General features: G+C 39.3%; 1 protein-coding gene and 1 non-coding gene across 6 annotated transcripts in view; both read right to left on the reverse strand.

Moving 5' to 3' along the window:
• The window catches only part of RARB (retinoic acid receptor beta), a 779733-nt gene that overhangs the window by 254695 nt on the left and 509119 nt on the right, over window positions 1-15919 (reverse strand). The gene's annotated exons all lie outside the window — the stretch shown is intronic.
• LOC112132877 (U7 small nuclear RNA) lies at window positions 6273-6337 on the reverse strand. The gene has a single exon (XR_002914581.1). It is a non-coding gene; the product is annotated as a U7 small nuclear RNA (small nuclear RNA).

Below are 15919 nucleotides of genomic sequence, written 5' to 3' on the forward strand. Positions count from 1 at the left end.
TTCCTTTAGTGATAAAGAACTAAAATGCTGAAATACTGCAATAAGTCTATAAATTAAAAATGTTATACATAGAGTTTATTAGTTCTACCTTCCCTTCATACTGTGACTGAACTCATCACTTTCTTGAACTGAAATGCAGAAATCCAAGATCACTGGTCAAACTTCAGGTAATTCCTGAAACTGCAGTCTGCTTAACAACTTGAGTATCTCTTTTTCTTATTTTTCCATATTAGTTATTTCTTGATTGATTCATTCATTCAATAAATATTTATTGAGGTTCTACTATGTGCCAAGCATTGTAATAGGTGCTACAATACAATGGGGAACAAGATACACACATTTCTTCTTCTATGAAGTGTTGTTTTAGTGGAAGAGACAGATACAATGTATTTAATTATAATTGTGATACATGCTATGTAGGGAAAGTACAAAGTAAAACGAGGATATTACAGGAAATTAGCGTAGTTTGAGGTGTGTCAGGAAAAGCTTTCCCAAGGCTCAATGAAACCAGGGCCTCTCTGCCTCAGCACTTTTGACATTTTGGGTCAGATAATTCTTTGTTATGGGGGACTGTCTTGCTCATAGTGGGAGGTTTAGTGGCATCCCTTGACCTCTACCCACTAGATACCGGTGGCTTTCCCCTTCCAGTTGTGACAACCAAAAGTAGTTCTAAACGTTGTCAAATATCCCTGGGGGCAAAATTATCCCCAGTTGAGAACCACCGATTTAAATAAAGACTTAGAAGATGAATAGGAGAGTCAGTCACACCACAGAGAGAAGTCATCAATTCCTGTCCATCTTTCACCCCAACCCTTCCTTTGGTAAACTTTTAAGCCCTCTTGCTTTATTCAAAGAGCTTTAAAGCTTCTAGGAAGTCTTTGCTGAAGACAAAATAGGTGGCAAATTCTCTCTGGCTCTCACCCTGAATAAACCATGAGTTCCACCACCTTTTTCTACTCAGTATTTCACGATGTCTGGAAAGATAGATAGTGCTATTTCACTTTTTCGCAGAAGGAAGATGTCCTTGATGATCTTATGGATATTCACCTGTTTCCAGACTTTATGGACAGCCTCTGTACTTCTTTCTTTCTTTTGAACACCCCAGAGACAAGCATTAAAGGTCTGCTTCACGCCAGGCACGGTCCTAGATGCTACAGTTTAGATATGAGTAAGAGAAGACTTTTGGTCTCCAATAACTCATTGTCTTGCTTCACTCAGGTACAACACGGAAGAAGCCGTAGAGGCAAAGTTGAGTGTTCAATTAATCATGTTCTGCTGGCTGCATGTCCTTTCCAATGAACACAGATTGAGAGGCAAAGACAACGCCTATGTAGCTCACAGTTCAGCACCTAGGAGGTTATACAGAGAATATCTGCAGAAGATTTGATTGATAATCCTGATATAAAATGATTAATGAGAATGATTCTGTACTCACTCAGATAACCTCACCTGGAATGGCAATTCTACTCGGCTTGATTCCTCATAATTATTTGCTGAATAAATTGAGACTTGATTTTCATTTGCTTCAAGCTCTGTTGATGGCTTCTCCAAAGTGAGATCCTCCCTAAAATTCTTTGCCAGGCTTTGACCTACTTCCTTCTTGTTCCCCAGACAGAGCTTCCCCCTAAAATCTCTCTTGTTTATCACCTGTCTAGCCAAATCAACTGCCAAGAATAGGAATGCTGAAGTGAGGCAAAGTATTTATTTCCTGCTTTGTAGAGCCAGACACTTTAAGTGGAGAAAAAAAGTCCTCACTTGCTTCTAAGTAATGTTTTGTTTTGGTCAGAGCCACACATTAATTCACATGTCCATGCTGCTTGTAAAATAAAACCAGAGGCATAAGAACTGATAAGAATACGCATTCCTATTTCCTTTCTCTACAAAAGAAAGCCTGATGGTGGTGGCTCATCACTTGTGAACAATGGACTTAAAATTTTAAAGAAAACAGGGCTTAGCATGGAGGGATGATTATATCTAGTCCTCAAATAAATGGAAAATTGAACTTACATTCCATGGAGGCAGAAGCAACTCACTAGGGAAGCTTCCTACAGAAACAAAAATTACTAACACAATATGATGAGGTAAGTACAGTAGTACAATAAAGTCACCTGTTTTTCTTCCATTAGTCTTTCAGAGTCCTTTGTAGTCAGCCCAGTGCAGTGACTGATGAGCACCAAACTCCTCATTCTTCTTGAGAGGGAGAAACATGTCAGCATGTCTTTGCATTTTACTATCAGTGATGTTCATCCCACCTGTTCTCTTTCGCTTTACATGCTCTGTACCAATAACTAGTAGGCTGCAGGTCTTCTTTTTCATATGTCCATGCCAGGGTCTTTCAACCAATTCAGGACCTTCTGCATGGCTCAAACTTGGGTCAACTCCACAGTAGGCCTCTTATTTGTTTTTTAGAAATTGTTTAAATTGCAATATAAAAACTGCAGCCAGAGTTGTGCAAGTTTTTTGCAGTTTTGTGGGAACTGTCGAGGAAGATCTTTTTCCAGAAAATGAATAGGTTTCCAAGCATTGAAGTATATGTGATTAGTTGAGTCCAGTCTTCAGACCTTCTCTGGAGGTGCAATGCTATGGCTCCTGGGAATGTAATACAGTTGACTCTTAACATCCAAACCATGGCTTTAACACAGGATCCAAGAGAGCAAGATCCCTTGCCTTTGTGGGTGTATGTGTTAAAACCAGAATGTCTTTTTTTTGGGAAATGCTCTCAAGTTAGGCAAAGAGTGTTATTTAAAAAAAAAAAAAAACTTCAGCTGAATTAAATTTAAAAGAATTTAACTGAGCAATGAATGATTTGTGATTCCAGCAGCCTCCTGAGCCAGAGTAGACTCAGAGACTCCCGCACAGCCACGTGGTGGAAGATTTATGGACAGAAAAAGGAAAGTGACCTTCAGAAAACAGAAGTGAGGTACAGAAAGCGTTCAATTGGTTACAGCTCAGTGTTTGCCCTATTTGAACATGGTTCAAACAGCCGGCTACATTTGACTGGCCAAACTCAGTGACTGGCACAAGTGAGGCTATGGAGTATTTACACTTCCAGTTGTTATACTTCACGATGTACAGAGAAACATTCAGGCCAAACTTAAAATATGGAAGGAGGCAGCTTTAGGCTAAACTTCATTTACCAAGTGAGGTTTGTTTTGGTAGGGCAAGGCAATACAATTAGATCCTGGGAGTGTTTCAAAACACTCCTTTAAGGGTGTTTCAAAACAATTTACTATTTTCAGATTATGTGACTTCCATTTCTGTTAAGCTAGTCTTGAATTTATTATGAAGTAAAGAACATAGACCTTTCAAGTGCAAGTTTTATTGCTATTACAGTCTCAGGTGAGGTGATAATAAAATATTTATTATATGGAAAGTAGTGGGCACTACTATTCAGAATGGACCTCAACTGTTCTCTCAGAGACCCGTTTTTGAAGGCCCCCTGCTGTGCCAAGTGCTAACCTTTGAGTGGTGATTTTGGGAAGGTCTGGTGGGGTGACCCTGCTGATGAAAGGCTCAGGGTAGTGGCCACTTACCAAGGGCTACACAAATATTTCAGTATTTTAATAACCATTAGAGTTATATTAGTGCAAACTAATCAATGTCAGCCTTTCCTGGATAAAATTAGATGAATAAGTGAATGAACAAATGACTTAAACTCTTACGAATAAGCAACATGACCTGAGTCTTCCAGAAATCCACAGAAGCTTGTGCAGATGTGTTTGGTTTGCTGAATCTTTTCTTTTGTGCTTCCCTGTGGTTAAAAGGGAGGTTCCTAGCAGGCTAGCAGTTGCCTTTTGGCTGGATGTCAAAGTAACTAGAGAGTGTAAATGATTCCAGCCAAACCATCAATAATTGACAGTGGGTAATTCAGTACATAGACTCCCCAGCCGCCTATCTACAAAGGTGGCAAAGAGAATGTCTCTCTGTTTCTCTTCACCCATTCAATTTAGACACCAGCCCACCCTTCAATAATGCCACACATTCCAATCATGAAAAACAAATGGCGTGACAACAGCCAGGGGACTTTCAGAGCAGAGCATCCCTTTTGTAAATACAGCCTCTAGATACTATCTCTTGCTCTCCCATGGGATGCCTGCTGCAAAAGAGGCTGAAATGCAATGGATTAGGAAATTAGGGCTTTTATGGTCTAAGTGACCAAAATGTAGCTCATGAGTTTCAGAAAACTTTTATGTCTTGGTACTTTGCTTAATTCTGTGTGTGTGTGTGTTGGGGGATGGGGTGGGGGTGGGTTGGCATACACATGCTTCAATGCTCAATAACGGTGATTTTATTGTAAAACCTGTGGTTCAATGACAGATATAGTGTTGAATGTTTGTAGAGATAAATTACAATTTTTAGATCTAATTGACCTACGCTTTTGATTATTCTGTCTAGGTAAACTTAGTTCAACTAAATTCATTAATTTATTCATCCAACGAATATTTATTGAGTATCCACTCTAAATCACCTACTCTTCTAAGGCTCTGGAGATGTAGACAGGGAAGAGGGCAAACAAGAAATATATACTCCTGGAATGTACATTCTAGGGCAAAAAAGGTATTTATAATTTCAGGTAATAGTACTGTACGAAAAAAAAATAAAGCAGAGTAAAGGGTTAGAGGTGGCTGAGGATATCTTAATGAGGGTGGTTGTGGAAGGCCTTTGTAAGGTGGTGATGTCTGAACAACTAGTTGAAAAATATGAGGAGAAGAGGCATGTAAAGATTTGGTGGAAGAACATTTCAGGCAGAGAGAACAATAAAAGCAAAAGCCTTGAGGTGGGAATGATGTCGATGCATTTCAGACACATTAAGAAGTTGACTGTCCTGAGTAGAATGAATGACAGTGCAAATGTAGAAAGTGAGGGTAAATGTAGCTATTGGTAAAGCCCTGTAAGATGAGGTCTTCTGACACATTGAGGGAACTTTTCAAATAAATGCTGTAGATTCCCTCTGAATTACTAAGAGCTTCCTAAATTAAGTATAATGGCTGTGATTAGGATTCTGAATTGGAGAATCATGTTTATACATACAATAATTTTTAAATTATTGTTGATACATGGAATATTTTGCCTTGCTATTCTGTAGTGAATGTATTCTAACTTTTTTGTGGGGGTGGGGGTGGGTAAGAAAAAGGATGGTGGTAATAGTGGTTGAAATATCCATAGATGAGCAAAATGTACATTTCTTGTTCCCACCTCTTCTAATTTAGTACATGGCCTTAAAGCTCTCACTTTTCAGGGGCAAACCATTCTGATACTGAGATCTAATGGAGTTTAGCTCTACTAGAAAGTAATTTCTGTGAGGGCAGCGACTTGTTCATCACTGCATCCACGGTGATTTATAAATAATTATTGAACTCGTCCACACACTCTGCCCAGCTTCATTTACTTCCTTGTCCTTTATCTTTCCTCCCTTAAGCCTCAGAGTAGGACCCTGTTGTGAGAGGAGCACAGCAGGACACTCTGGGTCTCCCAAGTGAGCCGTTCTACAGTGTCAATCACTCTCTCATCCTGAACATAATGTGATACAGACCATTTCTTGGAAAAACCCCAATTCTCCCGGTATTGCTTGGCCACATTAACCTTTAGGTAATTGGCACTAAACTTAGGATTAGTTCAGTGGAATTCAAGCTAATGAGAGAGGTGGCCATAAATGTCCAAATGTCATTGTTGAGAATTTGTTTCAAGTATCTATCATATGTTGTTGGGCAGAGAGGAAGGAACATCCCTCCTTATCCCGCTCCAAAGCTGAAGTACTTATAAGCATTTAACATCAAAGAAGAATTGGGCCAGGCAGTTGTGTTACAGAGAAGTGTAACATTTGATTTTTGCCCACAAGAGGTTTAAAATCTACTAAGGAATAATGACAATAAGAAGCCATGAAACAAATACTAAATGAATAAAATACTTTTTATTACCAAGTGCCTTGAACTCTAAAAGTACCTAAAATATTAGAAAATAGTAAGTACTGAAGTTATTTGTGGAATTTAATTGTGTTATTTATCTTGAGGCTATTATTACGTATTTTTAAAGCATATATGTCGTTCTCATAATAGACTATATCTATAAAAGAAAAGGTGTAAGAAAGAAAAACTACTAAATCTCTGAACCCAGAGTGACCTCTCTTAGTATTTTGGTTTATATTCTTCCAGTTGTCTTTATTTTTTCTCTTCTTACATAGATAAGATCATATGGAATACATAATTTTATTTCCTTTTTTCCTCTTAAGATCATAGCATGCTTTGAATGTTTTTTTTTTTTCCCTCCCCAGTGTGGGTGTCTTCTGGTGAAAACTGAAAAAACCTATTAGGAAAATTCTAAAAGAACTCTAATACTTGTTATGTATGTTTTAAAAACCTTTGTTTTAGAGGATGGATAATACTCAAATAAATGAACGTTTATTAATGAGACTTTGAAAGTTTATGTATGGCTATACTACTAAATTATTTCCACATTTAAATGCTTTACATGTTCTCCTGTGTTTTCCTGTGGACTGTTCCCTCGTCACATAGGTGACAAAATATCAGTACAAGAAGAGAATATAGCAGAGATCATAATAGATGAGGTTGTCAGAGGCAGAAACAGAGTTTCCCTGTCCACTCTTGCAGAAAGTAAATGTGAAATTCTGGCAATTTGGTTGGGTTATTTGGTCTCCAGCAAGGCCCCTCTCAGGAAGTGAACTCACAGTGGCCTTTCAGTTGACAGCCAGAAGATGGGGTGAATGCTGTTAGCAGTTACCCTAGGGCAGAAAACTTAAGAGGTGACTGCACAATGGAACTGGGGAAGCCAAGAGAAGGTAATGAGGTGCCAAATCTGGCCTGATATGCACAAGGCAGGAGACGGAAGCCAAGAAAATACACGCCAAACATGCTGGGCCACAGAAGTCTCTCACACAGTGGATTGCTTCTGCAAAGCTTTTCAGTTCATAATCAGTGCCCTGTAAATGACAATTATTTTTATCCAAGAATTAATTTTTAAAAATCCGTGGGCTCTGCCTTCTAGGCACTTAGGATGGCCTTCTAGCATTGTGCTTAGAATTTCATGATGTGTGTGTCATTACCTAAAATAGAGTGATAACTGCTGCTTATTGAACATTTGGTATGTGCCACACACCAAAGCACTCACTGAACATCCATTCACTCACTTAAGCCTCCCGCCAAACCTGTACAGTATGCTTGTGCTATTACCATCCCCATATTATAGCTAAGGAAACAGAGGCAGAGAGAAGTTGCTCAGAGTCAGCCAGCCAGCATGGGTGGGGGCTGGAATTTACACCCTTGCCTAACACCAGAGCCTATGCTCTTGACTCCTCTAACCCCTGTCTCTCCCCATCCCTAAGTAACCCCAACAGGAAGTCAAATTGTTTCTTATCTTCACATTCTCCATAACTCACACTGATCTGAAAAAAGAAGGTGACCAACACATAATGCTAGCTCGAATTTAATCAAGCCATGATGAATATTTCTTTTAAATTTCTTTGTCAAAGTAATATACATACCTAATTAAAACGGTGCCAAAAGAAATATAACAATTTAAGAAAATTCCCAACACCCCTGAACTCTCATTTTTTTCCTTCCCGCTCCACTTTTTAGAGAAAACCACTTATTTATTTATTTTTACATTAAGGATTTACTTATTTTTTATTTTTTTATTACACTTTATGTTCTAGGGTACATGTGCACAACCTGCAGGTTTGTTACATATGTACACATGTGCCATGCTGGTGTGCTGCATCCATTAACTTGTCATTTACATTGGGTATATCTCCTAACGCTATCCTTCCCCCGTCCCTCCACCCCACGACAGGCCCCAGTGTGTGATGTTCCCCATTCTGTGTCCAAGTGTTCTCATTGTTCAATTCCTACCTATGAGTGAGAAGATGCCGTGTTTGGTTTTCTGTCCTTGCAATAGTTTGCTCAGAATGATGGTTTCCAACTTCATCCATGTCCCTACAAAGGACATGAAATCATCCCTTTTTTATGGCTGCATAGTATTCCATGGTGTATATGTGCCACATTTTCTTAATCCAGTCTATCATTAGTTGACATTTGGGTTGGTTCCAAATCTTTGTTATTGTGAATAGTGCCGCAATAAACATACATGTGCATGTTTCTTTATAGCAGCATGATTTATAATCCTTTGGGTATATACCCAGTAATAGGATGGCTGGGTCAAATGGTATTTCTAGTTCTAGATCCTTGAGGAATCGCCACACTGTCTTCCACAATGGTTGAACTAGTTTACAGTCCCACCAACAATGTAAAAGTGTTCCTATTTCTCCACATCCTCTCCAGCACCTGTTGTTTCCTGACTTTTTAATGATTGTCATTCTAACTGGTGTGAGATGGTATCTCATTGTGGTTTTGATTTGCATTTCTCTGATGGCCAGTGATGATGAGCATTTTTTCATGTGTCTGTTGGCTGCATAAATGTCTTCTTTTGAGAAGTGTCTGTTCATATCCTTCACCCACTTTGTGATGGGGTTGTTTCATTTTTTCTTGTAAATTTGTTTAAGTTCTTTGTAGACTCTGGACATTAGCCCTTTGTCAGATGAGTAGATTGTAAAAATTTTCTCCCATTCTGTAGGTTGCACGTTCACTCTGATGGTAGTTTCTTTTGCTGTGCAGAAGCTCTTTAGTTTAATTAGATCCCATTTGTCAATTTTGGCTTTCGTTGCCATTGCTTTTGGTGTTTTAGACATGAAGTCCTTGCTCATGCCTATGTCCTGAATGGTATTGCCTAGGTTTTCTTCTAGGGTTTTTATGGTTTTAGGTCTAACATTTAAGTCTTTAATCCATCTTGAATTAAGTTTTGTATAAGGTGTAAGGAAGGGATCCAGTTTCAGCTTTCTACATATGGCTAGCCAGTTTTCCCAGCACCATTTATTAAATAGGGAATCCTTTCCCCATTTCTTGTTTTTGTCAGGTTTGTCAAAGATCAGATGGTTGTAGATGTGTGGCATTATTTCTGAGGGCTCTGTTCTGTTCCATTTGTCTATATCTCTGTTTTGGTACCAGTACCATGCTGTTTTGGTTACTGTAGCCTTGTAGCATAGTTTGAAGTCACGTAGCGTGACGCCTCCAGCTTTGTTCTTTCGGCTTAGGATTGACTTGGCAATGCAGGCTCTTTTTTGGTTCCATATGAACGTTAAAAGTAGTTTTTTCCAATTCTGTGAAGAAAGTCATTGGTAGCTTTCTTCAATGGCATTGAATCTATAAATTACCTTGGGCAGTATGGCCATTTTCATGATATTGATTCTTCCAATCCATGAGCATGGAGTGTTCTTCCATTTGTTTGTGTCCTCTTTTATTTCGTTGAGCAGTGGTGTAGTTCTCCTTGAAGAGGTCCTTCACATCCCTTGTAAGTTGGATTCCTAGGTATTTTATTCTCTTTGAAGCAATTGTGAATGGCAATTCACTCATGATTTGGCGCTCTGTTTGTTATTTGTGTATAGGAATTCTTGTGATTTTTGCACATTGATTTTGTATCCTGAGACTTTGCTGAAGTTGCTTATCAGCTTAAGGAGATTTTGGGCTGAGGCGATGGGGTTTTCTAAATATACAATCATGTCATCTGCAAACAGGGACAGTTTGACTTCCTCTTTTCCTAATTCAATACTCTTCATTTCTTTCTCCTGCCTGATTGCCCTGGCCAGAACTTCCAACACCATGTTGAACAGGAGTGGTGAGAGAGGGCATCTCTGCCTTGTGCCAGTTTTCAAAAGGAAGGCTTCCAGTTTTTGCCCATTCAGTATGATATTGGCTGTGGGTTTGTCCTAAATAGCTCTTATTATTTTGAGATACGTCCCATCAATACCTAGTTTATTGAGAGTTATTAGCATGAAGGGCTGTTGAATTTTGTCAAAGGCCTTTTCTGCATGTATTGAGATAATTATGTGGTTTTTGTCTTTGGTTCTGTTTATATACTGGATTACGTTTATTGATTTGCGTATGTTGAACCAGCCTTGCATCCCAGAGATGAAGCCAAATTGATCGTGGTAGATAAGCTTTTTGATGTGCTGCTGGATTCAGTTTGCCAGTATTTTATTGATGATTTTTGCATCAATGTTCATCAGGGATATTGGTCTACAATTCTCTTTTTTTGTTGTGTCTCTTCCAGGCTTTGGTATCAGGATGAGGCTGGCCTCATAAAATGAGTTAGGGAGGATTCCCTCGTTTTCTATTGATTGGAATAGTTTCAGAATGAATGGTACCAGCTCCTCTTTGTACCTCGGGTAGAATTTGGCTGTGAACCTGTCTGGTCCTGAACTTTTTTTGGTTGGTAAGCTATTAATTATTTCCAAAATTTCAGAGTCTGTTATTGGTCTATTCAGGGACTCAAATTCTTCCTGGTTTAGTCTTGGGAGGGTGTATGAGTCCAGGTATTTACCCATTTCTTCTAGCTTTTCTAGTTTATTTGCGTAGAGGTGTTTCTAGTATTCTGATAGTAGTTTGTATTTCTGTGGGATCGGTGGTGATATCCTATTTATCATTTTTTATTGCATCTATTTGATTCTTCTCTCTTCTCTTCTTTATTAGTCTTGCTAGCGGTCTATCAATTTTGTTGATCCTTTCAAAAAACCAGCTTCTGGATTCGTTAATTTTTTGAAGGGTTTTTTGTGTCTCTATTTCCTTCAGTTCTGCCCTGATTTTAGTTATTTCTTGCCTTCTGCTAGCTTTTGACTGTGTCTGCTCTTGCTTCTCTAGTTCTTTTAATTGTGATGTTAGGGTGTCAATTTTAGATCTTTCTTGCTTTCTCTTGTGGGCATTTAGTGCTATAAATTTCTCTCTACACACTGCTATAAATGTTTCCCAGAGATTCTGGTATGTTGTGTCTTTGTTCTCATTGGTTTCAAAGAACAACTTTATTTCTTTTTTTATTATTATTATTATTATACTTTAGGTTTTAGGGTACATGTGCGCAATGTGCAGGTTAGTTACATATGTATACATGTGCCATGCTGGTGCGCTGCACCCACTAACTCGTCATCTAGCATTAGGTATATCTCCCAACGCTATCCCTCCCCCCTCCCCCCACCCCAGAACAACTTCATTTCTGCCTTCATTGTGTTACGTATCCAGTAGTCATTCAGGAGCAGGTTGTTCAGTTTCCATGTAGTTGAGCTGTTTTGAGTGAGTTTCTTAATCCTGAATTCTAGTTTGATTGCACTGTGGCCTGAGAGACAGTCTGTTATAATTTCTGTTCTTTTATATTTTCTGAGGAGTCCTTTACTTCCAACTATGTGGTCAGTTTTGGAATAAGTATGATGTGGTGCTGAGAAGAATGTATATTCTGTTGATTTGGGGTGGAGAGTTCTGTAGATGTCTATTAGGTCCACTCGGTGCAGAGCTGAGTTCAATTCCTGGATGTCCTTGTTATCTCTCTGTCTCTTTGATCTGTCTAATGTTGACAGTGGGGTGTTAAAGTCTCCCATTATTGTTGTGTGGGGGTCTAAGTCTCTTTGTAGCTCTCTAAAGACTTGCTTTATGAATCTGGGTGCTCCTGTATTGGGTGCGTATATATTTAGGATAGTTAACTCTTCTTGTTGAATTGATCCCTTTACTATTATGTAATGGCCTTCTTTGTCTGTTTTGATCTTTGTTGGTTTAAAGTCTGTTTTATCAGAGACTAGGATTGCAACCCCTGCTTTTTTGTTTGTTTGTTTTCCATTTGCTTGGTAGATCCTCCTCCATCCCTTTATTTTGAGCCTATGTATGTCTCTGCACGTGAGATGGGTTTCCTGAATACAACACACTGATGGGTCTTGACTCTTTATCTAATTTGCCAGTCTGTGTCTTTTAATTGGAGCATTTAGCCCATTTACATTTAAGGTTAATATTGTTATGTGTGAATCTAATCCTTTCATTATGATGTTACCTGGTTATTTTGCTCATTAGTTGATGCAGTTTCTTCCTAGCATTGATAGTCTTTACAATTTGGCATGTTTTTTAGTGGCTGGTACTGGTTGTTCTTTTCCATGTTTAGTGCTTCCTTCAGGAGCTCTTGTAAGGCAGGCCTGGTGGTGACAAAATCTCTCAGCATTTGCTTGTCTGTAAAGGATTTTATTTCTCCTTCACTTATGAAGCTTAGTTTGGCTGGATATGAAATTCTGGGTTGAAAATTCTTTTCTTTAAGAATTTTGAGAATTCTTTTTTGAATTCTTAAAATATTCAATTTTAAGAATTGAATATTGGCCCCCAGTCTCTTCTGGCTTGTAGAGTTTCTGCCGAGAGATCCGCTGTTAGTCTGATGGGCTTCCCTTTGTGGGTGACCCAACCTTTCTCTCTGGCTATCCTTAACATTTTTTCCTTCATTTCAACTTTGTGAATCTGACAATTATGTGTCTTGGAGTTGCTCTTCTCGAGGAGTATCTTTGTGGAGCTCTCTGTATTTCCTGAATTTGAATGTTGGCCTGTCTTGCTGGGTTGGGGAAGTTCTCCTTATTAATATCCTGCAGAGTGTTTTCCAATTTGGTTCCATTCTCCCTGTCACTTTCAGGTACACCAATCAGATGTAGATTTGGTCTTTTCACATAGTCCCATATTTCTTGGAGGCTTTGTTCATTTCTTTTTACTAATTTTTTCTAAACTTCTCTTCTCACTTCATTTCATTCATTTGATCTTCAATCACTGATACCCTTCCCTCCACTTGATTGAATCAGCTACTGAAGCTTGTGCATGCATCATGTAGTTCTCGTGCCATGGTTTTTAGCTCCATCATGTCATCTAAGGACTTCTCTACACTGGTTATTCCAGTTAGCCATTCGTCTAATATTTTTTCAAGGCTTTTCTTTGCGACGGGTTTCAACATCCTCCTTTAGCTCGGAGGAGTTTGTTATTACTGATCGTCTGAAGCCTTCTTCTCTCAACTCATCAAAGTCATTCTCCATCCAGCTTTGTTCCATTGCTGTCGAGCAGCTGTGTTCCTTTGGAGGAGAAGAGGCACTCTGATTTTTAGAATTTTCAGCTTTTCCACTCTGGTTTCTCCCCATCTTGTGGTTTTATCTATCTTTGGTCTTTGATGATGGTGATGTATAGGTGGGGTTTTGGTGTGGGTGTCCTTTCTGTTTGTTAGTTTTCCTTCTAACAGTCAGGACCCTCATCTGCAGGTCTATTGGAGTTTATTGGAGGTCCACTCCAGACCCTGTTTGCCTGGGTATCACCAGCGGAGGCTGCAGAACGGCAAATGTTGCTGCCTTATCCTTCCTCTGAAAGCTTCATCTCAGAGGGACACCCGGCCATATGAGGTGTCAGTCAGCCCCTACTGGGTGGTGCCTCCCCGTTAGGCTACTTGGGGGTCAGGGACCCACTTGAGGAGGCAGTCTGCCCATTCTCACATCTCAAACTCCGTGCTGGGAGAACCACTACTCTCTTCAAAGCTGTCAGACAGGGATGTTTAAGTCTGCCGAAGTTTCTGCTGCCTTTTGTTCATCTATGCCCTGCCCTGAGAGGTGCAGTCTACAGAGGCAGGCAGGCAGGCCTCCTTGAGCTGCAGTGGGCTCCACCCAGTTCAAGCTTCCTGGCTGCTTTGTTTACCTACTCTAGCCTCAGCAACGGTGGACACCCCTCCCCTAGCCTCGCTGCCGCCTTGCAGTTCGATCTCAGACTGCTGTGCTAGCAGTGAGCGAGGCTCCATGGGTGTGGGACCCTCCGAGCCAGGCGTGGGATATAATCTCCTGGTGTGCCATTTGCTAAGACTGTTGGAAAAGCGCAGTATTAGGGGGGCAGTGTCCCAATTTTCCAGGTATCATCTGTCACAGCTTCCCTTGGCTAGGAAAGGGAGTTCCCTGACCCCTTGTGCTTCCCAGGTGCGGTGATGCCCCACCCTGCTTTGGTTCACGCTCAGTGGGCTGCACCCACTGTCTGACAAGCCCCAGTGAGATGAACCTGGTGCCTCAGTTGGAAATGCAGAAATTACCTGTCTTCTGTGTCACTCACGCTGGGAGCTGTAGACTGGAGCTGCTCCTATTCGGCCATTTTAGAACCTCCCCCCTATTTCACTTATTTATTTTTACTTTTTCTTTGAGACACAGTCTTGTCTGTTGCCCAGGCTGCAGTGCAGTGGCGTGATCTCGGCTCACTGCAACCTCTGCCTCTTGAGTTCAAGCGATTCTTCTGCCTCAGCCTCTCTAGTAGCTGGGATTACAGGTGTGCACCACCATGCTCAGCTAATTTTTGTATTCTTAGTAAAGATGGGGTTTTGCCATGTTGGGCAGGCTTGTTTTGAACTCCTGACCTGAGGTGATCCGCCCGCCTCAGTCTTTCAAAGTGTTGGGATTACAGGCGTAAGCCACTGCACCCGGCCTAGAGGCAACTACTTAAATGGCTCATCCGTTTATTCTGATCTCTAGGTTGCCAAATATCTTGTATTGCTATTTCTTAATACACCAATTTTATACTGCATATTGATATTCTTTATGGGACAAGAGGAATTAGCTCTCTTATACCACCCTCCTGCTTACTTCATTTAAAAATGTATATTGCTAATAATTCTTTAGAAATATTTATAATTCTTGATAAGGTTTTTGTTAAATAGTGTTTATAAGTACTGTGTATTATTTACTGCAAAGCCAACTAGTGTACTCTGTTTTATTTCTCATACAAATGCTTATTTTTCTGCAAGTTGATAGTTGCTTCTCTTTTTAAACTTGCTTATACACCTACTCTTAATTTTCTTTCATATACCTCATTATTAGTATTACTTTCCTACAGTCAAATAGACCAGATAATATACCAAATACATTGTTTGTATCCAATCTGAGCTTGTTTCTTTCTAGAGCCATCGTACAGCTGTCATGTGAGAATTTACCTTTTCTCATCATTTCATTATTGCTTTACATTTCTGATTTATGTTGGTCACTTAGTTTCATGAATCCTTTCTGTTTCAGAGTTAACTACCTAATCTTGTCAAAACCAAACCTCAAGGATCAGATTAGTAAAGAGTACAGTGGAGAGAAACATTCTGAGACCTTACATATCTAAAGATGTCTCTATTCCATGCTCAAACTTAAAAGTTTTGGCAGGTATAGAATTCTAGGTCGATAGTCATTTTCTCTCAGAATTATAAAAATATTGCTTTTTTCTTTTTCTCTCTTCTAATGTAGCTATTAAAAAGTCTGATATCTTCCTGATTTCAATTGCTTTGATTATAACGTTCCCCCTCCTTTTTTGGATCTATTATTTTGAAATATTGTAGTACTGCTGCTTGATGTGAATCTTTTAAAAACATTTTTCAATAAGTGTACCTAGACATCTTGCCCTTCTAGTCTGAAACTTTATATTCTTCAGTTCTCAGGAAATTCCCTTTTTTTAAAAAAAAAAAAAATTTCCTCCCATTCATTTTCTCTTATTTCTCCCTGTAATTCTTAATAGCCAAATGTTAAACCTTCTGGGCTGATCTAAATCTCTCTTCCCTGCTCCCTCCTAATTTTATAATCCCTGTGTCTTTTTATCCTACATTTTGTGAGTGTTTCTTGATATTGTCATCCAGCCTACCTATTAAATATTTTCATTTCTATACAAGGATGTTCATTGGGACTTTTCTGATTGTATCAATGTTTCAAGAGAGATTCCAGGGATTGACAACAAAGGTGCCAACAGATCCACTAGGGGGATGCTAAAGAATGATGAAACCACAAAGGTAACTACTTTGCTGAAAAACAGTTGGACTTTTAAGGTGTAAATCATGAAAAGAAGTTATTTAATTTAATTTACTTTTTAATACCATAGCCTGTCAACCATATTATTTTGAATTTTTTCTCTACTGTTGAAAGGAACTTGGGCCATTTCCAGGTATTAAAAATAGTCTAAATTAGACAATTGTCTTAATAAACAACTGGGGACATCTTGTCTTTCCGGAGGTCCTTTTCAGGATGACTCAATTTCTGTTCCTTTCCACATGCAACCTTCAGGAAATATAA

The sequence above is a fragment of the Pongo abelii genome, chromosome 2 (genome assembly GCF_028885655.2).
Source record: "Pongo abelii isolate AG06213 chromosome 2, NHGRI_mPonAbe1-v2.0_pri, whole genome shotgun sequence".
Taxonomy (NCBI): Eukaryota; Metazoa; Chordata; class Mammalia; order Primates; family Hominidae; genus Pongo; species Pongo abelii.